Consider the following 24,803-nt stretch of genomic DNA (forward strand, 5'->3'; position numbering starts at 1 on the left):
GATGTTGAGGCCGCAGTGAGCCAAGATCCTGCCACTGCACTCCAGTCTGGGCAACAGAGCAAGACCCTGTCTCAAAAAAAATGTGCATGAGTAACAATAACACAAGAAGAAAGTGATCATTTCATCATAAGAGAAGTATGCTGAGTGCTCACAGAGTTCAGACAAGAAAAATCTGCTTCCAGCTTGGGAAAAGGAGTAGCTTTCAAAGGAGAAACGTAGAAGTGGAAGAAAAACTATCCCAAGCAGCGGGAAGCACTTGAGCATGGCACAGAGGCAGACAGGGTCCTCCCTGGCAGAATGGTGGCTCTCCTCCCTGGGAACATCCAGCCTGAGGCTGAGGTAGGACCCCTGCTGACTGACTGATTACCTCAGTGCACCCTGCTCAGCAGTGGGGGATTAATGTCCTAGCCCAATTGCCCTCTGTTTTGATTAAGGGTCAGTCATAAGGAAGTCGTAGGGAATTCACTCTAGCAAGTGAAAGAAGGGTATTAAATGACTTACAAAATTACCAGGAGAGCTGAAGAAACAGACACTAGATTGAGCTTTCAGGAGTGGCTTGAACACCAGGGCACCGAGGAAACTGCTGCCTCGTTGGTGATCAGGAAGCCACCAAGATCAGGAAGCGATATAATTAGAAAGTGGCCACCATCCATACTTGCCACAGAAAACCCTGACACAACCATGATGGTGCTGCCGGAGAAACAGCAGCCCCAGAAAACATGAGCTCTGACTCACTTCCCCTTCCACATTTCATCTGGGCACGTCTGACTGGCAGAACTTAAATCACATCCAGAGACCCAGGGACAAACGCATCTGAAAAATAGAAAAGAATGTGGAAAACAATGGTTGCTAGTTTTCCAGACTCCAAAGTATAGGAAGGAACATTGGAAAATTGGAAATCCATTTCACCTCCAACCTGCCACACCCTCCTACCCACCAGTGGTGGGGGATTAAGTGACCAGACATGCTCCAGGGTGATTAGAGCAACTTTCAAAGGTGAGAACCTGAGATATTTTCTGCTAAAAGCAGAAATCAGGAGACAACACTCATATAAGTGCATTAACAAGAAAGAAAAGTGGAAAATATATGAAGGAGACTGGGTGCCATTTATAAACCAAAGGTTCCAGAACTGGGCAACCTCTTTGTTTCAGTGCAGCCACTGTGATTCCTAGCTTTTTGCAAAGAACCGCAAGAATCAGCAGGGTTTTACAACACCCTAGCCAGCCACACACTGTAGGACTGAGGGAGGCCACGGGTAGGGTGAATTTCCAAGTCTGAAAAATACCAGGGAAGCCAAAGAAACAGGCACTAGGTTGAGCTTGCGGGAGTGACTCTGAACGTCGGCACCCAGCTCTTGGTTTTGTTTGTCATATCAGTCCCTGCTGAGGAAAGCAAACAGCAGGTAACTGTAGAACACACCTGTCTATAGCAGCTGTTTGATGTTAGTAGGCTTTGATTGTCAACCGAGCAATTTGCTTAGGATTTGGAAACGAAGAAGATTGTCAAAAGCCCGAGGAGCAGGTGACATGCAGCATGCCTATGTGCTCCCAGCAGTCAGGAGGAGGATGCGTGAGCGAGAGATTGGCACCAGAGGTAGTGCAGTTTGGGGAAGTGACAGCCTCCTACGGGGCAATAATGGGAACTCTGCAATAATGTGCCAGCTTCCTATCCCAATGAAGTGTTGATGTCAGCAGAGACCACACTACAGGCAAATGAGTCTAACCAGTGTCGGGGTGGGACCTAGGGAGGAAAATTGCTCAATTCTTAGTATGGTTAGAGAAAAACGTCAGGGCCAGGCGCAGTGGCTCATGCCTATAATCCCAGCACTTTGGGAGGCGAAGGAGGAAGGATGGCTTGAGCCCAGGAGTTCAAGACCAGCCTGGGCAACATAGCAAGACCCCATCTCTAAAAATAAAATAAAATTTTAAAAAGAGATACATCAGTGAGGAGTCCATGAAGAATGCCAGCCGGAATGATTTATAGATGATAGTGACTAATCTAGAGTCTACTGTGACTGAGAAGTGAATCAACCCTGCTGACTCTTGCAGTTCTTAGACACTGAGGAGTGTCTAAACCGACCTGTCCTTTAAGATCCAGCTCCAGTCCCAAGTCGACTCATTCACTCACTGATTCATTCATTCAAGGGTTTCTACTCAGCACCTTTTGTGTACAAGATATACAATGAACCATGCTAGTCATGGTGTCCACAGGGAGATGAATAAAAGTAATTTCTCTCTAATATGATGATAGGACATGAATAAATAACTCTAGTACAAGGTAGCAGGTGAAATAAAGTAATGTGAAAATTCCAGGATGGGACAGTTACTTCAGTTTGGTGGAGGAAAATGAGAAGGATCTGGGAGGCCTTCCTGGAGGAGGAAGTGGTCTTGGTGAAGGCCTCATGGAATTTGTTGTCTTTCAATATATCTGATCTTTTCATTTATATCTGACTTAAATAATGAGCTTTGAAAGTATTTTTTAATGAATCAAGATAATGTATATAAAGAAAGGTGTTTAACCATATAGTGGGTAATTAATCAATATTAGCCCTTTTCTGGGATGGAAATGGGCCCAGAGGGAAAGGTAAATGCTGTGGTTGAATATAAGCGGGAAATGCACTGCAATGCCTTGATCCACTTCAATGTTAAAGGATTGTGATTGGCAGCTTTGCTGGAGTTCTTTGTTATTTGTTTTGGAGCCAGGCCCTTCTGTATGTAACCTGGGAAAGTGTTCCCCCATCGTATTCTGGAGAATTACTCTGAGCATCTCTGTTTGTTTCTAACTATGATATTCAGAGGAGGCATACAGGATTTTAACTGAATTGAAAACAAGATGTAATGTGGGAAGTACTGGAGATATAGTAACTGTTGGGAATGAGGAAAATGTATAATGAAAATGTGGACAAAGTTCCTGTAACTTTTGCACCTCTCAAACTCCAATTGAAATTTAAATGCAAAATGCATTATTCTGAGGATAATTGTTCATCATAAAATTATGAACTAAAATTAGTATCTCATCACCCTCTCAAAGGAAGGCCTGAGAACCAAGGACATAGAACCAAATTTTAGCTTTCCCATCAGACCCCTCCAGGTCAGTGTTAAATTATTGCTGGGGGAGGTGGGAAGAGCTGGGAAAGCAATGGTGTGGTCACACATTATGCATCTGCACCAGTCTTGAGAGCTCTGCAAATCTGTCCTATAGGTGGTGTGGGGACAAGGAGTTATTCAGGCTGCGAAACAACAAATGGGGAAACATTAAGTGGACAGTTGTCCAGGCAAAGAGTCATAACCAGGCTAAAGCACCCAGGGACCCCCCACGGCCAGTCCCTATGGATGTCACCAGCAGCATACACAGCAGGCAACTCCCTTTCTACCCTGGCAGCACTGGACCAGGTGTCCTAAGATCTAGATCCTGTCCTTACTCTGTGTGATTCTATTCTAGCCCCAACCTTTCTAGATCCAAATTTTCTCATCTTTAAAATGCACCCACCTACATCACAGGGTTGCCATGCAGTTGAAATAAGGTAATAGTTATGAAAGTACTTTGAAAAGCTGTAAGAATTGTAATAATGTTATTCCTTGACTATAGATTAACGAACATAATAAAATTGCTATTGCAGATATTAGCATAATAGCACAGATTGTCCTTCCCTTTAATGAAATTCATCAGGAATAAAATGCTCCTGCTTTTTCCTGACATTCTCTCACTGTCTTTCCTCTGTAGGAAGCTATGAGGCTCAGTGGTCTCCAGAAATGTACCTCTGTGTGCGGAAATGTTCCAGAAGGCCACACTGTCTACAGGGCCATTGCTTCACTGCAGATTAGATGTCCTCCCAGAACCTTCCAGGGCACTAATTGCCTAGACAGCTCTGGTAAGAGGATCAGCAAGTATTTTAGACTAGTAAGTGTGGAAATTCTGCTCCAGTATAAATCAAACCAATTTTGATTAGAAAATATAATCTGTTTCATGAACAGCTGGACAGTTACTCTGCCAGTTAAAGGACAGTACTTCCCGCATCCCAGCCAGAGGGAGCTTGCGCTGGGTTGAAGTCCCTGATAGGAGTCAGAGGGCTGGCTCTACCTGAGGTCACCCTGCTCCCCTGCTCTGTGGACAGGTGACAGTGGAGCGGGCCTGTTTGGCAAAGGCCCCTCAGAGGCTCCATCCCAGCAGGGCAGGCACAGAGCCTTGTGTGCTACCAACAGCTTGCCATGTAGTTTTCTCCCTCCAGATCCAAATGTCACACTCAAACTGCTGATATAAAATTCACTGCAACGCTTCCCTTCATTTCCTCTCGGGCTGCTTTTCACTCACAGGCTTCATGAAGATTTCCATAGTTACCAAGCTCTCTATGTAGAGTCAGCTCTGACCACCAGCAGCCCCATCCTAATTCCACGCTGCCATTCCCTATCTTCTTGACTTCTCTCCACGTTTCCTATTCCAGTGCAGCATTAGAACAATGGCTCAGAACTAGCTGAGTAAGTGATTTGCAACTACATTCCCCCCTCTATCACTAGAGGAACCGACATGCTAAAGGAAGTCACTGCAGAAACTACCCTTTTTTTTTCTGAAAAGGCCTTTCCAATAATCTCCCTACAATTTTTTTTTTTTTTTTTTTTTTTTTTTTTTTGAGATGGAGTCTTGCTCTGTCTCCCAGGCTGGGGTGCAATGGCATGATCTCAGCTCCCTGCAACCCCCACCTCCCAGGTTCAAGCGATTCTCCTGCCTCAGCCTCCCGAGTAGCTGGGACTCCAGGAGTGCACCACCATGCCCAGCTAATTTTTGTATTTTTATTAGAGACAGGGTTTCACCATGTTAGCCAGGCTGCTCTTGAACTCCTGACCTCAGGCCATCCGCCCACCTCGGCCTCCCAAAGTACTGGGATTACAGGCATGAGTCACTGCACCCAGCCACATTTTTAATGTTCCTTTTGCATGACCTTCAACATAGACTTTCTGAGGACTGGGCTCTGCATTGTCTTCATTTAGCTCTTCAAGCAGGTCTTACGTCTTCTTAAAAGTGACATTCATAAAGCGGGGAGGTCACTGAAAGGCTAGGGCCATGCAAAGGCTGTCAGCCACGGAAGATGCTGCCCCCTGCCTCAGAACACAGGCGGACTGCTGACAACACCTGAACTGACAGGGGAGAGGTGACCTTGGGTTGGAAACAAAGGGCTAAGCCCGGGAAGCATGCTTCCTAGTTCCCTGCAACAATACAGCCACTCACCCTAGGCAGCGCAAGAGCACAGAAAACAAAGCCTCATTTGGCATCTCTGATATCATCTTTGGAAGAGAATAAGACAAATAACTTAAAAGGGGCAGGGGAGATCGATGACGCTGCTAACTTGAGACTGTCCATATGAGAGGTTCTGATTTATCAGCCTTCATAGAAGCTGATAAGCTCTTGAAATGAGTGTTCTGTGATCGGCGGCCGTACCTCCTGGTAGTCTGTGTTGCTCTCCTGGTTGGGGTGGGCGGGGGTGGGGGGATGTGACTGTGACAGGGACTGAAAATACACACTGTGATTCCATCATTCACTGATCCACGGGTTTGCCTTATTATGATGGGGCTGTTACTTGTGTCAACCCCAGGTATAGCCCAAAGCTGGTGGGAATTATATTTCAGCACAGATTTGGGGTAGGGGGAGAAAAAACTACTACTAAAAGTGGAGACCTGTCATTTTTTAATTGGTATTACTATGAAAGCTATGTTCCTTGCATTAGCAGACAGAGCCAGAGAAACCGTGCAGCCATTTGGAAAGGAGGAGGGCAGCTCTCCCCAAGGCAGGGGGATGTGCGGGATCCAGCAGGGAGAGGGAAGCTATTATTAAAAATAAGAATAAGAAAACAGAGCTGTAAAGTGGGTGAGTAGCCCTGCTGAATATTGGTGCTGAACAGTGTCTGAGCACTGGCTGGGGCTGCCTGAGTAAGATTAAAATCTGCAGGGAAATTTTGTTCCTTAGCACTGGCAGAAATTAGGAATAAATTCAATTGCATTCTGCACAATAGCTGGAAGCGATTGAGGTTAAGTGGCCTCGCTCTCTGATGTGTTAGTATTACTGAGCACTCTCTGCTCACGTGACTTGGTGCGATCTGCTCTTGGAACACGTCGCCATGGCAACTGATGATTTCTATTACAGTATGTTCAAGTTCACATTCTAGGCCTGTCATACGCTTGGAAATTTCCAGTTAAAATATTTATTTATGAAAAAGGCAAAAAGAAAAGAAAAGCCATCCCCAGACTCTTTCAGGGATAGAAAACAAAAAGGTGCCCCCAACGAAGAATGATTTATCTGCCAACAAGAAGGGAATGCTGTGTTTTCACTCAGCTGTTGCCACTAAACAAAAAATGTCCCATGGGGTGGCCAACTTTGTCAGGGAGGGGACAAGTTGGAATCTTAGCTGCTGTGGTTTGGTGTGCAGATGTGATGTCACACTGGATGCAGAGTGACAGAAGTGGCCCTAAAAACCTGCAGATCAGAGTCTCCATTTGACCCTCTGAGGCACATTGCTCCAATTTCAGCTTCTCGCTAAGGTTCTGCACTTTATCTTAGTCAGTCCTCAGCAGGCAAAGAGCTGCACTCTCTCCTCAGCCACAAAGAAGGGGTGGAGGGAGCTCTCACTGGGTGGGTCAATATTCTGGGGTCCCTGGGGATTCCAAGGCTGACCCCAGTGGAGGAGGAGGGCAGCCGGGAACATAACGTGGCAGACTGCTCTCTCGAGGAAGCCATGACCTTGTCCATGACAGAGTTCCATGTGGCTTTCTCTGTACTCCTCCCAGACACTGCCCATGGAGCCCCGGGGACCCCCAGCCCTTTTAGGAAGACTACTATTTAAGTGTGTATATGCCCGCTGGCTTCTCCCTGGAGAAAGACAGCCAAAGGTTAAACTAAACCTTTCCTGAGAAAGAAAGCATTATTTCTTGACCATGCATGATGCAGGGTTGCTAACAAGGCCTCCTGGCTTCTCATACTTTTTTCCCTTAGTCAAGCACATTAAGTATGTTAATAAAAGATTCCCCAATGCTTTCTCTATCAGAAGCTTCCAGGTGGCTGCAATGATCATAGGTGCCCAGTTACCTGGTGAGGGCATCCCATGACTCACAGACGGTTCTTTCTCTAGCTATTAAAATCTCCATGATCTTCTTTTGCATTGTGGCTTCTGCTGAGTCTGATTGGACTCACACACTGGTTCGTAGCTGGAACCCACTTTGCACAAAGGGGCAGTGTTTCCTGGACTTGCTTCATCATTAGAGTCACTGGGCTGCTTGTTTAAAATGCTTATTCAAAGGGGACCTCAGACCTACTGAGTCAGAGTCTCCAGGGCAGAGACCTGGGAATCTGTATTCTTATAATCAAGCAAATGTAAGTCGCACTGCACTTGGATTGTAGAGCCTATCAGCAATATTAGAGCTATCTTTCAAAAATTATCTTGCTGACATACTCCTAATGTCTCTCTATAAGGCATTGGGCCAGGAGTCTTCTGGGAACTCCTAACCATTATTGGTGCAGAATGGGACGAGAGATTGGGCAATATTAAAGAGTGGATTGATGGTTGTGGTCCTGGAGATTCCCCAGTGGAGGCATGGATGAATTCAGTCCCGTTAATATGAATGCATTCTCTATGCAACCAAATAGTCATCCCATGTGTGAGAAAATAACTTCTTCAACTCAGATTAACCAATGTGCCTACCCAGCTGCTCCACAACAGGAGTGCCGTTGCATGTAGAACACATACCACTCTTTGGAGTGTGAGTGAAATGGTAGGGTTAGATTTTTAGTCCCACTCAGCAGCTTTGCCTATGAGGATTTACAAGACAGGTGTTATGTTTACTGATTGCTAACTGCACATGTCAGAGGTTGGGGGAGGCAGCGTCAAAGATGGCAGTGTTAAAGAAAGAAACCTGGCCAGGGAAGTTTCAGTTCTGTACTACAGAGAAGACACCAAGCACAGAAGAAGCCCCCGTACCCTGTACTCTATTTGTCTAACACAAATGAGTGTTGCCCAGACACCCAACTCTTTGAAGGAATTCTAGATAAAGACTTTGGTGTTAGTACCATTCAGATTGATCTTTCTCCCGTATCTGGGAGCAGGAGGTGGGGTTGCTGAACTTTCAGTTGTTCTGTGGATCCAAAAGAGCATTCATGTAAGGTGGACTCAGGGGCACCTGCAGAAATTAGAGCAACTAGGGTTAGTTTCTGAATCAGTTCAAGAGTTTTTGAAAACTCCTTCTCTCTCTCTCTCTCTCTCACACACACACACACATTCTGTAAGCTCTGAGAGAGAGAGAGAGAGATTTAACACACTTACAGTCTTTCCTAGAGTCCAGAATCATGAATACAGACATGACTTTTTCAGATTCTGGAGTGGATTGCAGACCTGCAGGGCCTACTCAGCCAAGGAAAGGCAGGACCCCCAGCCCAGGACGGCCCTGGCCAAGCCTAGCTCAGGCAGCAGCCTTTGTGTGGGACAGCAGCATCACCTAGTGCTGCTGAGGTTTAAGTACAAGCTTTTCCCTAAGAATGCTCCAATGTGATCAAACTGTATAACAAGATCAATTATCCACAGTAATGAATGAGAGTAGTAGTATTTACAGCAATCCCAAACTGGAGATAACATCCAGGTCTGTTTTTTACTTAGCTTGAAATGTATTCAGTGACTATGTAGCATTTGAGTTTTCCATAAAGTAACATAAAAGAGTATATGGCTGAGCTCATGCAGGCAGGATGGATGGGGGAGGCAGGAGGGGTTAGCAAGGTTAAAGTGAGGCTGGGTTCTTGTGTCAGTTCAGGTCCTTCAAGAAGCAGATGCTGAGATGGCGTTAGAAGTGCAAGAGATTTAGTGAAAGATAAAGGGAGAGGGAGCAGAAGCGGGCAGAGAGAGCCATCAGACTTCAGTGTAGGTCTGACATCTGTGAAAAGGAGAGGGGGAAGGAAGGAAGATGAGGTAGGAGGAGCCTCAGACTGCAGTGCGGCTCGGAGAACAGCTTGACCAGCCCAGCAGGACAATCTGGTGCAAAGATCCCCTATTGAGGAGTCCTGCACTGGTCAGAAAACGTGGGCCCTGGTGCCATCGCTGCACCCAGTCATTGGCCAGAAGCTGCCCTGGAGACACTGACAGCTGGAGGCTGTCCGCTAAGTGCACTCCCTGGGGCAAGTTCTCTGTCAAGGGAGACCTGAACAGCAAGCCTCCACGGCTGCTGCAGATTGAAGGGAAGTTGTCTCAAATCACATATTTGCCTGCAGATCCCCAGGTCCACAAACTGTCAAAAACAGAATGAAGGAACACTATGGATTGATGCATCTAAATTGATGAGTGTAAAATCTAGCACTTGTTCTCATACCGTTAACTAATGTAAGCCAGAAAGAGGAACTCCTGAGCAGCCTTTATTAAGCATGGGTTTTTAAACAGCAAGTGGCCTGCCTTCTGAGGTGTGTTCTCTGCCCAGGAAACCAAGTTCAATGTCAACAACCTGGAACACCAACAGTGCCTTAGCTTCTTTGTCGAGGATGGATTTGGGTCTGAAAGTGTCTATATCCTGCCCAAAGCAAGAACAGTGACCTCACATCTCTACCGATTCTCTGCCTCCCATGAATGGTCTTTAATACTATTGACCACGAGATACCACTGTCCAGGTGATATGACCTGATCTCTGTGTTTGAAAACATTAAGGAACTTGCTCAAGCTCAAAGATTTTCAGAAATCCAATTTGGGTGAATTAAGAAACACAGATAGCACTACAGGCAAGGGCACAAAGTTTTCAAATCACAGTTAAGCCACAAAGGCCCAGGATGCCTTGAATAAAAAATGCAACGAATCGCTTGACAAAGAATCTTGAAAAGATCTAAGGGTGGAAGAAAGCCCACTGCAGAAATAGAGAAAGGATGAGGAAGAGCCAAAAAAAAAGAATGTGCAACTCTTTCTAAGGCTCATGGAGGAAAGATAAGAGCAGCTGCAGAGAAAGCAGAATGAGTTTTTAAACTGGTCTTTAACAAGAAAAATAAAGAAAGGGAGCATAGATAATTAGGAAATAATGAAGACTTTTAAATATAGATGTTGAAATAAACCAGGTAAGGGAATACTTTAAAACATGGTACAATATGTAAATCAGCAGGTCCAGAGAATGCACATTCCCCAACCTTAAGAGAACTAGATAATGAACTCGCTGAACTACTACTGACCATTAATTTCAAAGGCTCCAAGAGACCAGGGGACTATAAAATGAAAATATTTGACCAGTCTTTTACCAAATTAAAAAAAAAAAAGCAGACTTGATAATTACCATACCTGCCACTATAGACTCTTCCACCTCATGGGGAGGTTGTAATGACAAATGGAACTAGAAATATTAACCCGCCCTGTGGAAAACTGGGGGAGGTGTGGTTAGCTAGCGGTGGTATGTGTGCGCCGTGCTGATGGACTGGAGCCGGGCACATATGATTGGGGTAATACAGATGTTTGAATTTTTGTTCAATAGAATGCATTTGGGGGTTGTGTAATTGTATTTCTTTTTTTTTTTTCCGCGCTGATATAAAGTCAGTTTGCATCCCCAGAGAGCACTGCAAGGGAGAAAAGGTCTTCATAGTAGGTATCAATCTATGATTTTAAATTTTCCATCCACAGATGGATAATGGACTATAGGTCACGTAGAAAATCTCCAAGCTTTCTCTTTAATAAATAGACTAGTACTAGCTATTTTTCATTTTCACAAAATAATACATTACTCTTCTAGAAAGACAAAAAATACAGATAAGCAATAATGATAATCACCTAAAATCTTGTCCCTGTTTATACAGTTTGGTGTTGTTGCATTCACAGTTTTTTTTCATACGTTTAAATTTATTTATTTATTTATTTTTAGAGACAGAATCTCACTGTGTCACTCAGGCTGGAGTGCAGTGGCACCATCATGGCTCACTGCAGCCTCAAACTCATGGGCTCAAGCAATCCTCTCACCTCAGCCTCTTGAGCAGGTAGGACTACAGTCGTGCACCACTACACCGGGTAATTTTTTTTAAATTTTATTGTAGAGACAGAATCTCACTCTGTTGCCCAGGCTGGTCTCGAAGTCCTGGCCTCAAGTGATCCTCTCACTGCAGCCTCCCATAGTGCTGGAATCCCATGGTAGGCGCAACCTACCATGCCTGGCCAGAAGTTATTTCTATAAAAATTAGAGGGTCCTCCATATAGGATGGTCCATGTGACTGTTGTTATTATATAATTGTTATGTATTATATAGCTACTTTTTTCCCACTCAATATAACATGCACATTCTTTCATCATTTTAAATCACTGCATATTTAACCAATAACTTTTGGACTATGTCTTCTCTTTTTTTTTTGAGATGGAGTCTCCCTCTGTCACCCAGGCTGGAGTGCAGTGGCACGATCTCGGCTCACTGCAACTTTCGCCTCCCGAGTTCAAGCGATTCCCCTGCCTCAGCCTCCTGAGTAGCTGGGACTACAGGCGTGTGCCACCACACCTGGCTAATTTTTTGTATTTTAGTAGAGACCGGGTTTCACCATATTGGCCAGGATGGTCTCAACCTCCTGACGTGGGATGGTCTCGATCTCCTGATCTGCCTGCCTTGGCCTCCCAAAGTGCTGAGATTACAGGCGCAAGCCACCACACCTGGCCCTGCAGTTAACATCCTTAAACAAACATCTTTGCATACTTATTCTATTCTTCCCTTAGAATAAAATCCTGTAAGGGGTATTGCTTGGCCCATTGTATTTTTTTAAGGACTTTAATTCCATCCATATTGCTAAATTACTTTCAAGAAAAAAAGGCAATTGACACTCTACAAACAATATATGAAACTGCCAGTTCCCTTCTATGTGCACCAACTAGATTTAATAAAATTAAAAATTTTTCAGTACAATAACATATTTAGCATCCTATAACAGTTGAATTGGGACCATTAGGTGAAACAAAATACCTGCGGAAATGTGTGTGTTTTCTAAAGTGACATTAAACTATTTGAGGGAATTCTGTCTCTTCTTCCCTCCCTCCTTCCATCTCTTTCTTTCTCTCTCCTTCTCTCCCTCCTCTTAGGAGGATACATATGTGATAAAAGGATTTTTTAATCACAGGTAAATAATAAACACAAAATTCAGGATGGTGGGGAGAGGCAGGGGTCAGAGGAATGCCACAAGGAGAAACACTTAGAAGCCACATATTGGTAATGTTTCAGCTCACAGGGGATCACACACACGCATTTGATCATTCTGCTTCATAGCTTATGTATATGCTGTAAGCATCTGAATGTATTAACTACAGAGTGGGGATTATGCATTGCACACTCAGTAGTTAGCAAATTTCATTTTCCAATATGTAAAATCGTGTTCTCATGTCCCCAAAGAGTGGAAGCAGTTTTTCACTGCTAAAACCAGGCCCGATACTTTACTAGCTGGGTGCCTGCCAGGACAGAGCCTCTCCAGAGGATTCCAGAATTCCCCAGAGAGGTGGCTGTGCCCTCATACCTCAGGTGGAGAACTCCTCCCTGCTGGAGAACCAGGAATGGAGAAAAATGAACCAGAACATACAATAGATACAACTTCTCGAGGAATTACCTAAGGCTCAGGACTATGACCTTACCCATTCTCATGTACTTTTCAAAAAATAGATCCCCAATTCTGGTAAACTGTTCAGAGAAAATAGCCTATTTTTAAAGGAGAGCTCCTAAATAGCTAAATCATTTTGCTTAAGCAATGAGCCAAGTCTCTTCTAATGAGGTTGTAGCATTACTGGAAATAAGAGATATATTTAAATAAATAATCCATACATTGCTCCAATAAATCACTTGAAAAATATTCTCGAATGTACTAAATGTGTTTTTAGTGGCATGTGCCTGACCTTTCTGGAAGAAGAAAGATAATGCTAGAACATTTTGAGTATAAACATTTATCCAAATTAGTAAGCAAGACACTAGTAAAATTGTTTTACATTTTCGTAACACCTTCAACTATACCCTATGCTTCTGAAACAATTTATTTTTCCTACCTTTAATAAAATAGAGAATCTGTCTGTAAAGTAGCAGGAACATAGGAGCAGAAAGTTTTTTGATGACCCAATGAGAAATCCTATAATGGCCCTACCTCAAGGCCTCGGGCAGGATGGATGTATGTATTTGCAACATTTCCTGAAATGACTTGCAGGCCATAAAATTTTCATTTTTTATGACCGTATTTCCAAGTGTTTTAAAATCAGTGCCATGTTCTTTTTTCATAATATTCACAATAAAAATGTAAATAAGACCCATTCATTCATTCAACAAACATACGAAGAACTTTCTCTTTGCCTGGTACTCCGTTAAGGAAGCATAGGTCTTCCCTCAAAGTCCTCATGATCTAAGATGTCCTATAAAGCTTCCTGTATTAAATCTGCAACTGAACCTTTTAATGTTATGCTTCACTGCCTGAAAGAAATAATAATTAACATTGCGCCCCAAAGAGTGTGTGCTCAGATTGAGGTGTGCCAGAGAGAAGTTCCGAGTCTCAGTCTTCTTCATCTGGTCTGCCTCCCCAACCCCACCTCTCTCTCACCCCCGCAACTCTCTGTTCTCCCGCCTGCCTCTGACCCTAAGCTAGGCTCACTCTCTTCCCTTCCATCCCATTTCACTCCCTCTCTGTCTCTCCCTTTCCCTTTCTTTTCTCTCTCTCCCCTCTTCCCTTTATTATAAAACTTCTAGAAAGAGATTCACACCACTCTCTCCTCCCATCAGTTCTTCATCAGTAAGTGTAACTGCAGTCCTCTGTTCTACCCACCCTGTGTTCACTAAGGTCAGAAGCAAAATTGCCTTTGCAAAGGTTATGGCAGTGGGAGAACTCAAGCATGGCTGAATCCATCTTGCCTCTAGCTTCACGGGCGGGCTGTCCACACTCATTCCTGGGCATAGGCCAAGTTAACCATGGGAGGAATTTTGTTTATGGTTTAACTTTGAAGCAAGGATGATAATAGTCCGTCCCTAAAACTAACCCCCTCCTTGCTCAGAGACTGAATAAAACTAACGAAAGTTCAGGAGATTAGGATTATGGGAGGGGCCTGAATTCTACTTAAAATGTAGGAATAGTTTCTATAATCCCTTACTGCTTAGGAGTCATGTAGCCAAAGGTCACAAGATTTGTGACTTCCCCAATTGCTCCTATAGATAACGTTGCTAGTGTAGAACCTAAGATTGGTTTTTTGAGATGTTTTTTCAGAATTTTGCATTCTAGCAACTGACTGACTGCCTGCCAAGACCCGTGACTCATGACTCAACCAGTCCCATGACCCTCACCCAGAGGCAGACTCAGCACACAAGGACCATTTTCCACACCCCTATGATTTTATCCTCAACTAATCAGCAGTACCCATTCCCTAGCCTCCTACCCACCAAATTATCCATTAAAAACCCTACCCTCTGAGTTATCAGGGAGACTGATTTAAGTAATAACTGTCTTCTATGTGACTAGCTTAGCATTAATTAAACTCTGTCTTTACTGCAATACCATGGTCTCAGTGAATTGGTCTTATCTTTGCAGCAGGCAGGAAGAACCCTTGGGCAATTACAGCAGAGGCTCCTAATCTCCAAAAGAATGGCTTGGTTTTCCTCATCTTACTTGAACTTCTGTAGCAGCTGACACTGTGGACTCTGCCATAATTTATCTTCCTTCTCCTCTTTGGAGAGGCCCCTCCTCTGGTTTTCCTTCTGTGGGCTCCTTCTCAGCCCTCTTTGCCAGTTCCCTTTCTCTGCCTATTCCTCCAAGATTGGCACTCACACCCCAGACAGCATCTCTTCTTATCCCACTGCGCTAACTACTGGATTTCTCCTTGTGGGCCACACGTGGTCACACATCAGTGCCCTTGAACAAACTTGTCCCATTCATCTTCCAGGGACTGGCTTAAAGGGATGGCAGTTTGTGGTGGCTGAGGGCATGGACTCTGGAGCAAGATGGTGTGAGTTCAAATCCTGGTTCTGCATTTATGAGCTGTGTAGCCTTGGGAACATTACTTAACCTCTCTGTGCCTTAGTTTCCTCAACTGTAGAATGAAAATAATAATAGTGTCTGCCTCTGGAGGTTATTGGGAGAATTAATGAGCTAATATTTGTAAAGTCCATAGCACGGTGCCTGGCACATCCTAAGTACTGTGTATTTGTTCAAAAAAAAAAAGTCAACACTAAAAGTATTTTCTAAATGCCTAAGATTTTAATTATCTCCTACCGACCCTTTGTCACCATGTGTTATACTTTTTAGATAAGTGCCTCCCCAGGGCACTCTGCACTCCCTTGGTCAGGGACCCTGTCCTAGTCACCTCTAAATCCTAGCCTGGCACAAGGCAGGTCTCTGCAAATGTTTGCTAAATGAGCAGGAGGTCATAACAGATGGGTTTTCCATGGCCGCCGAGCTTAATAGCAAATTAGGGAGTATGGACATAGAATTTCCTTGGGAAGTATTTTGGCGGGGGTGGGGTTGAGGTAATGTTAGGCACCAGCGCTTTCCATTCCCACAACTTCTTTAGTCCAGTAAACTGATCAGCTGACAAGAGCCACAATCGTGCCAAGCCCAATTAATCCACACCAGAATGGCACACACTGTACCTTTCTGTATCCCATCAGTTGAGTTTTATTTTCCATCCTTCATACCTGTTTCCTTCTCTGTGTGTACTTTATGAGCTTTATAGGTAAAGCATGAAAAATCCAATAAAACATGAAAACCACAAGTCAACAGTGCTTTGTTCAAGAATATTCATATTAATCAAGAAACTTTCCCAAGTAATGCGCTCAATCCACCCACCAGGTGCCAGGTGGCAATAGGTGCTTAGGGAGAGGGTTAGGGAGCACGTAAGAGAGAAGAACTATGCCCCCTGACCTTGGAAAGCTCTCAGTGCTATCTATGATTAGAATACACCATCCCCTTCCTAGGAAAGCATTTTTAGAAATCAAAAGTGTTCATAACCCACTAATGCATCTGTACCTTTAATTAGCCCAATCGAGCATATAACTTGGAAAAATCTCTCACCTCTTTTGCTCCTTTCAACTAATTTCTGAACACTTCATTTTCTAGTAAGCTTTCACTGCATAACAAGCAATAATGAAATGACCAATATTAACCCGTTGTTATATTAAACAAAGTACGTCATTGGCTGATGGCATTCTATAGTCTTGGGGTTTGAAATGGGTTCTATCCTATGATGAAAACATTTGGTATTTGCCTAATGAGACCATTCTTGTACCTACAAAGGAAAAAAGACATTGTATTAGAACATTTCATGTTAACGACAGCATGTTCAGCACTTTCTGCTCACAGCCACATCTGTGGGTGAGGCAGGTTTTTCGATATTAAATGCTGCAGTTGGGCCCATATTCTTAGAAAGGTGTGTGATTGGCTACTCCCCAAATATAACTTAAATTGGCTTAAAATAGAACAATCACATGCTAACCTGGTAGCATTAGCAACTCTATTAACAGCCAATTTCACATCCACACCAGAGGGAGTAAAAGGTAATTTGCTCATTATCAACACCCTCCGGCAGTGGGAGGAAATGACTGTTCATCAGAAAGTATTTTCCAGCATAACAATAGCAGTGCCCATATGTAACCACCTCACTCTCCCTCTTCCACGACTTGATCACTGAAGAACTGCTATAGGAAAAAGACTTTGCAATATAAACAGGTTCAATATAAGAAGTCTCACCACTCCCCCTCCAAAATCAGCCCTTCCGTCATCTCACTTTTGCTCTTTAGGGTTACAAGTGAAATGTTTGGCAAATTACCCCACAGGGTACAGGGTGGATCCCAGTATAATATTAGATAATATCATGTAGACGTTGTCTAGACCAAAAAGCTTCCCCATCCCTATGACTTGACTAGTACTCCAGACAGCTTTAACCCAATGAGTTGAATGTGGACAGATCTTGGAGCCCACTGTAACCAAATCTATAATCTGCAGACTCATCTAAGGATGGAAGATACGGGACCATTCAAAATTGTACTATTGTCCTAATGATTATTTTAAATCACATCCACTATCAATCTTTATTTAGTAAATGTTTCTTCAGAAGTTGTTTCTTTGTTTGCTTGCTTTTGTTTTTTTTTATTTTTATTTTTTTTGAGATGGAGTCTCACTCTGTCACCCAGCCTAGAGTGCAGTGGTGTGATCTTGGCTCATTGCAACCTCCACCTCCCGGATTCAAGCGATTCTCCTGCCTCAGCCTCCTGAGTAGCTGGGATTACAGGCACACACCACCATGCCCAGCTAATTTTTGTATTTTTAGTAGAGATGGGGTTTTGCCATGTTGGCCAGGCTTGTCTCGAACCCTTGACCTCAGGTGATCTGCCCACTGAGGCCTTCCAAAGTGCTGGGATTACAGATGTAAGCCACCTCGCCCAGCCTGTTTGCTTGCTTTTAATTGCTGCTTAATAAACTTCTATAAGTGTGTTTATATATTTGGATATAATATACTATTACAGTGACAAATTAAAGAAATAGATTTCACACCTGTCACTCTGCTCAACTGGCTATTTTTATTTGAAAAGAGTCATCTCCTAACTCCTGTCTAGCTTTCTAGGCCTTCTGCTCTGCTTCCTATCTCTGTCTATTCGGTCTCCCACACACAGAGGTCAGGCTAATGTACACGAAGCAATTGTTGATGTGTCTCTCCCCAGCTCGAAAACCTTCATGGCTCCCTGTCGCCTCTAGATAAATTTCAGACTCTGAATTCTAGCATCTACAGCTCTTCCCATCCCAGCCTCTCCTTCTCTTCCAGCTTCAGCTTGAAAATTTCATTTCTCCTTAACATCTTAGAATATAGCCCATCTTCATCTGTTAGAATCAAAAGTAGGATCAAATGCAACTATCTCCATAAAATCTTTCTTGATTATTTGAATAGAAAGTGATCCACTGCACCTCTGAATAGCAGAAGGCATTTGGAACATACTGCAACTTCAAAGTAGATTACAGGGGGGCTTCTTCCAGAACTTGAAAATGAGAGAAAGGTTATTCTGGGAGAGCTGAACCATACCCAGTGTCACCTTAAAGAGACAGGATAAATCTCAGATCTGCAAAACTTGACTGGACCAGAGTAGTCTATGTAAGAAAGAGCTTATCAGTCTCATGATGCAGACGGGGGGAACGTATAGTCCCAGAGGGAATGATGGGTGGACCCCTCCTAGCTCTGTCCAGGAGAGAGGGAGCCTTAGCCAACAGACTGATTGTATCAGCCCCAAGATCTTTGCTATCTAAGATAGTTACAAGATGCTGTCCTAGTCAGTTATAATTCAATATCAGATGATTTCAGTATCCCTTACCTCTGATTCTGTCACCCAAAACTCTCGTTGGCTTCTCATATTGGTCTACCTCTAGAGAGAGTGTGTGCTGGCCATGTGGACTGAAAGTATTCCAGTTCTCATGACAGTGATCTCTTACTGTAAATTAGTTAATTTGGCTCTTCATTCTTTCAGTAAATATTACTGATCATCTACTATGTGCCAGTTATTTCTCTACTCATTTCAGATAAGATGGTGAACAAAAATTTACAATCCCTTGATCTATGGAGTTTGCAGTCTAGAGGAAGATACACACAAGCATGCCCACAATTGTAATACAGTGTGAGGACTGCCCTGGTGGGGACGTTCAGATCAGGAAGGGAGCATGTGCTTGGAGGAAGAACTCAAGCTTGGGGATTCAGAGAAGGCTTTGTAGAGGAAATGATATTTACCCTGAGTTCTGAGTTAACCCAAAGATGATGGGAGGAGAGAAATGGAATGATGCACATAGCCGTAGCACAAGCAGAATGGTCCAAGGACTGGGTGTGTGTCCAAGAAACTGAACATAGTTCAGTAGAGCTCTGGCGGGAAAGGTAAAGAAGGGCAGGGAGAAGGGTCAGAAAACAGGACACAAGGCTGTGCGCGGTGGCTCATGCCTGTAATCACAGCACTTTGGGAGGCCAAGCTGGGTGGATCACTTGAGGTCAGGAGTTCAAAACCAGCCTAGGCAACATGGTGAAACCCTGTATCTACTAAAAATACAAAAATTAGCCAAGCGTGATGGTGCACAGCCGTAGTCCCAGCTACTCAGGAGGCTGAGGCAGGAGAATCACTTGAACCTGACTTGAACCTGGGAGGCGGAGGTTGCAGTGAGCCAAGATTGCACCACTGCACTCCAGCCTGGGTGACACAGCGAGACTCAAAAAAAAAAAAAAAAGAAAGAAAAAAGAAAACAGGACACAGATCAAGAAAGGCCTCCTAAACCATTTAAGGAGCACTTTACCTTGAGAGCAATGGATAATTATTAAAAGGCTTTAGGCAAGCAAATGACATGATCGTTTCTCTAGTTGTTGGAGGAGTGGGCAGTAGTATTGGGGTGAGGAGAAGAGGACCAATATAGAAGATTAATTGGGAAGATCCAATAGGCAGGACATGGTAAGTGATGGGATGAAGGGTCTGGGAGTTGAAGTGAGTGAGAGAGAAAGACAAAGAAGAATCAAGATGGTGCTTAGATTTCTGGGCTGGAACAAATGAAGTAGATGGCAGTTCCTTTCACTGATGCAGTATATAGTAGTGGTTAAGAACAAATTCCAGAGTTGGGCTACTTGGGTTTGAATTCCACCTTTACCACATGTTACTCTGTGATCTTGGGCAAGTTTATTCACATCTCTGTGCCTTGGTTTCTCATTTACAATAAAAATAACCACAGTACCCACAGGACTGTTATGCAGATTACATAAGTTAATAGTGAAGTGCTTGGAATTGTGCCTCTCCTTCTCACGCAATAAACATTATGCAAGTTTGTTAAATACCTTAAAAAGGTGATATCAGAGGAGAAGCAGGTTTGTAGTAGAGGCTTACGGATTTAGCGTTGGAGAGATTGAATTGCAGAAGCCTGTGGGTCAGTGGAGCGCACCTGTGTGGAAGGCAGTTGTTATCCAGATCTGGAGCTCCAGATGGAGAGCTGTGCTGGAGATGTTATTGTAGGAACAACCTGATATGGATGATAACTGAAATCTGACAAGGGAGAACAAGACCAGGGAGGATGTAGAGTGAGAATGGGGAGGACAAGACCAGGAAGACCAGGAAGAACCTGGGAGCATTTCAGGAATGGCCAGAAGGAGAGGACTTGCCAAGGAAGTGCAGGAGCCATCAGAAGAGCAGGAGGAAATCTGGGAGAGAGTCTCAGAAACCAAGGACAGAAAGCATTTCTAGAAGGAGAAAGTGCTTCTACAAAATATTTCTAGAGGTAGCCACTGATGTCAAGTTTGTGAGATACAATAAGGACCAAAAAGGGCCCCCTGGAGTTGACAACCAAAACTTTGACCTTGGCCATTCAGAGTTGCTGCCACCAGGGTAGGGGTGACAAGGTGAATATGGGGAAAGGGGGATAGAGGAAATATCAAGAGGCAGCAAATGCGAAGAATTCATCCATGAAGATGAGAAGTGAGGGGCAGAGAGGAGAGAGAAGACAGTGGCTGGAGGAGGGCAGGAGAGGATTTTTTCCCTAGTATAATAGAAGATACTTGCTCATAGGTAACTACTGTTATGGGTTTAGTTGTGTTGCCCCCACCCCAATTCTAATCCAATATGACTGGTGTCCTTATAAAAGGGAAATTTGGAGACAGACATGCACATAGGGAGAACACCGTGTAAAGATGAAGGCAGAGACTGGGATGATGAGTCTACAAGCCAAGGAACACCAAAGATGGCCAGCAAACTGCCAGAAGCTAGCAGAGAGACATGGAACCAATTCTCCATCACAGCCCTTAGAAGGAACCAACCCCACCAACACCTTGATCTTGGACTCCCAGCCTCTGGAGCCACCTAAAGTGTGGTATTTTGTTACGGTAGCCCTAGGCAACTAATATGCCTGCAAATGAGACTTCCTGTTATTTACCTTATAAACTAAGATCCCACCAGGAAGTAGATGGCATGCTCAAGCTGAGTAGTTTGTGGATTACTTCATAGAGGGACTAGGCATAAAGGTGTGGCCATGGTATAAGGAAGCTACAAGATGGCATGCAGTGCCCAGGTATAATAAGGGTAGGCCTTCACCACCTCCAAGCCTCAGGGGCCAGGGGAGGGAGCAGACCTGAAATAGGGAGTGGAGAAGGCCCCAAGACCCTCTGGGGACCTGGCAGGGCAGAATCTGAGGACCCAGTCCCCTTCCCCACTCACCTTCCTGCTGATGTTCCACACTGGTCAACCAAGCAGGGGCCAGAGAGCAGAGGGCAAGAGAGCTGGTTGATGCAGCTCATGGGGCACAGAGCAGAGGGGAGAGAGGCAGAGAGTATGTGAGGGGCAAAGGAAAACCCAGCGCAACTCCTTATCACATTTTGAAACCAACAGAACTGTTACATATTCAAATGTTGAAACGTTAACATGGTAATAAGAAGAACCACTGGAGAGAGAGAGACTACAGCACAAGGTAGCTCATTATAGGGCACGGGTATTTTTGGAGTTACGCTTCTCATCGTACATTTCTGCTTCACCCGATGCATACTGGGTTCTCAGCACTTTTGAATTAATAAGTAAGTTCATATTTATAGTCTCTGTTTCTCCTTTCATCTTTGGAAATAATCATTGAGAGAGACATTTCCTGCTATCCCCTAACCTCTTGGCTTTTTTTTTTTTTTTTTTTTCTGAGACGGCGTTTCACTCTGTTGCTCAGGCTGGAGTACAGTGGTATGATCTCAGCTCACTGCAACCTCTGCCTCCCAGGCTCAAGTGATCCTCGTGCCTCAGCCTCTCAAGTAGCTAGGATTACAGGTGTGCACCACCATGCCTGGCTCACTTTTGTATTTTTAGTAGAGATAGCGTTTTGCCATGTTGTCCAGGCTGGTCTTGAACTTGTGAGCTCAAAGCCATTTGCCCACATTGGCCTCCCAAAGTGCTGGGATTACAGGTGTAAGCCACCTGTTGACTTTTGAAGTGACTGAGGTGCACCTCTCTTCTAGAATACCTGTGAGATATGCCAGCGACCAGGAGAATAGGTCTGGTCTAAACTATGGGCTCATATGAAGCAAAGTGACTCCATGAGAAGCTTCTAAACCAAGCTTGTCTACTCCCCGGCCCGTGGGCCACATGCAGCCCAAAACAGCTTTGAATGTTGGCCCAACACAAATTCGTAAATTTACTTAAAACATTAGGTGATTTTTTTTTTAGCTCATCAGCTATTGTTAGTGTATTTTACATGTGGCCCAAGACAATTCTTCTTTTTCCAATGTGGCCCAGGGAAGCCAAAATAATGGACACCCCTGTAAACAGAAATGTAAACACAGCACAATCAGTGAGAATCATTTCTTTTATCCGTGATTATAAACATTTATTTAAGTAAACCACCTACTACAAAAGACTATATTATCTAAACTGATACATGTTGGCATGCTATCTTCTTATATGCTTCTATGCTAGATTCAGCCAATGCTTTATTTTATAATGAATATAATCAATTCATTAAGGAAGTCAGCACCATACTCATTGATAAGAATAACAAGTCTTTTATAATGAAGGACAATCTTCACATATTCATTGCAGTTCACCTTTGGGTTTTGCAACCTGAATAATTTTTTAATCCCACAAGGAAGGGCTAGCCTCATGATAGTCTTTTGAGTCCCTGGATTGGGACTCAATGTTTGAGTTGACTCTCAGATGTTTGAAAAGTGGACAGTAGTATAGGGAGAAAACTTGTGAAGCAATGAGAAAAAGCCATAGATAGCTAAGAACTTTTTAAAAAGTAAAAATAAAAGAGGCAAAAGACAAAATGGAAACAAAGCGTGCAGTATCCCAAGGTCCAAAATGTCTTCCAATAAAACGCTCTTCTGTGATGGCCCATAATCCTTATCAAGTATATAATTTAATTTAATTTAATTTCTTTTTTATTTATTTTTTTTTTTTTTGAGATGAAGTCTTGCTGTCGCCAGGCTTGAGGGCAGTGGCTCGATCTGGGCTCACCGCAACTTCTGCCTCCTGAGTTCAAGCAATTCTCCTGCCTCAGCCTCCTGAGTAGCTGGGATTATAGGCACGCGCCACCACGTCCAGCTAATTTTTGTATTTTTAGTAGAGACGGGGTTTCACCATGTTGGCCAGAATGGTCTCGATCTCTTGACCTCGTGATCCGCCAGCCTTGGCCTCCCAAAGTGCTGGGATTACAGGCGTGAGCCACCGCACCCGGCAAGTATTTAATTTTTTTTAAAAAGTCACACCCAAATGCTGCAGTGCACGGGAATCTTTTCATTTCTTCCACTCATTTTGGGGACAGACATTCCCTTTGAAGGCTCCTGGTTACCGGGACCATGGGAGCACTAGGGTTTCCTCCCTCGTTGCCACTCGTGCAGTTGATGTGCTCTTAGTTACAAATCACCAAGACTGCTGCTGCCTTCAGTCAATCTGTTTAGCCAAAGGCCTCTGATTTGTTCACATTTACTACAACACATACAGAGGGCTGGAGAATTTTTTTTTTTTTTTTGCTATTGATCTGGTGCTTTAAGAGGGGAAAAAATCTCCTTGGCTGTCTAAACACTATCGATCCCTGCTTGGGAGTCGCAGCAGAAGTGTAGAAAGGGCGTGGATGAATTGAAATTTCATTTCCGACAACTTGTTCCTGTTATTTTTACCCTTTTGGATGGGGAGAAACACGTTGCTGCGGCTTCAGTCAATGTGGTCGATAGCTCCACTGAGAAACTCAACACGGCTTCTGCCAGAGGTTTGGCAATGAGACACGATGTTGGATTTAGAGTGTATGAAACTGAAGGATGCTTGTGAAAAGTATGAGGTCTTAACACCAGTGGAGGCAGAACAAGTGGCTCTGGGCTCACTACAATCTACAAGAGCTGTGGCTTTGCAGAAAAGCGGGATTGTAGAGACTAACACCAGTCCCATGTAGGAAGGGCCCAGAGTATGCACCAGAAGCTTCCCTGGCCTCTAAGTGCCTTGCTTCCTACTCTTAGCTGGCTTTCTGCAGCAACCATGGGAAAGGTACCCTTTAGCAAAGCTACATTTCAGCCCTCAAAGAAGACCATGATGTTGAGCCCTTACAGGAGGTTGCTCATGTACTGTGCGGGAAAGGATCCATGTAGAAACTGGAGCTGCAGGCCTTCAGGGAACTAGTGGACAGACTGGGCATGCAAGGATAGGTATCTGCAGCCAGTGGTTTTGGGAAGCTCCCCACCCCTAGAACACACCAAGGAGGAGATGTGGTTTGGTGCCAGCAGCACCAGCTTTGTTCTTTTACTAGATGTTCAAAGAATACAGGAGAGAACCAGGCTCCGTCTTCCTAATGGCAACATCTGGCATTTATGTAGCCAGGCACCTTTGATCCTTAAGGATCCCAAAGCACTTTACAACCTGCTGTAGTGCTAATGGCCATAGCAACGATCATACAGTAAACATGGCCAAATATTCCCCGTACTGGTTCCCTCCTCTCCATTCTGCAGTGTACACACAGTTTTTCCTTCTGTAAGGAAAGATTCCAGTTTGGATCCGAAACATCTTTTGTTTGTCATTTTTTGCTAAGTTTGTTCAGGACTGCCTTTTTTTTTTTAAAAAAATACTTCACAATCATTTCTTAATAAACAATACTTCATTTACATTTTCAATTATCTTATAAGCCCATTTCTGCCCTTCATCCTCATGCCTCCCACTCTAGAGAAAGATGGAAATGTTCTTCTCTCCTGGGAGTCAAGAATCTGCATTGCGGATGAGGTTGCAAATTCAGACACAATAAACAGAATTAAGAAAAACTGAGCTGGCGTTTGACAGAAATTGTAAAATGACACTCAGAAATGTTGCTCTTGTGGAAATTACTGATATTAAAATATAAATCAGTGTCTTGTGTTT

The 24,803-nt window shown here is 43.8% G+C and overlaps 1 protein-coding gene across 1 annotated transcript in view; it reads left to right on the forward strand.

The window, feature by feature from the left end:
* The window catches only part of PMFBP1 (polyamine modulated factor 1 binding protein 1), a 171,460-nt gene that overhangs the window by 87,541 nt on the left and 59,116 nt on the right, over nucleotides 1-24,803 (forward strand). Inside the window, exon 6 of the mRNA XM_054453195.2 lies at nucleotides 10,857-10,968. The gene's annotated coding sequence lies outside the window, so the exon portion shown is untranslated. The remainder of the gene's footprint in view (nucleotides 1-10,856; nucleotides 10,969-24,803) is intronic.

Source organism: Pongo pygmaeus, chromosome 18, assembly GCF_028885625.2.
Source record: "Pongo pygmaeus isolate AG05252 chromosome 18, NHGRI_mPonPyg2-v2.0_pri, whole genome shotgun sequence".
NCBI lineage: Eukaryota > Metazoa > Chordata > Mammalia > Primates > Hominidae > Pongo > Pongo pygmaeus.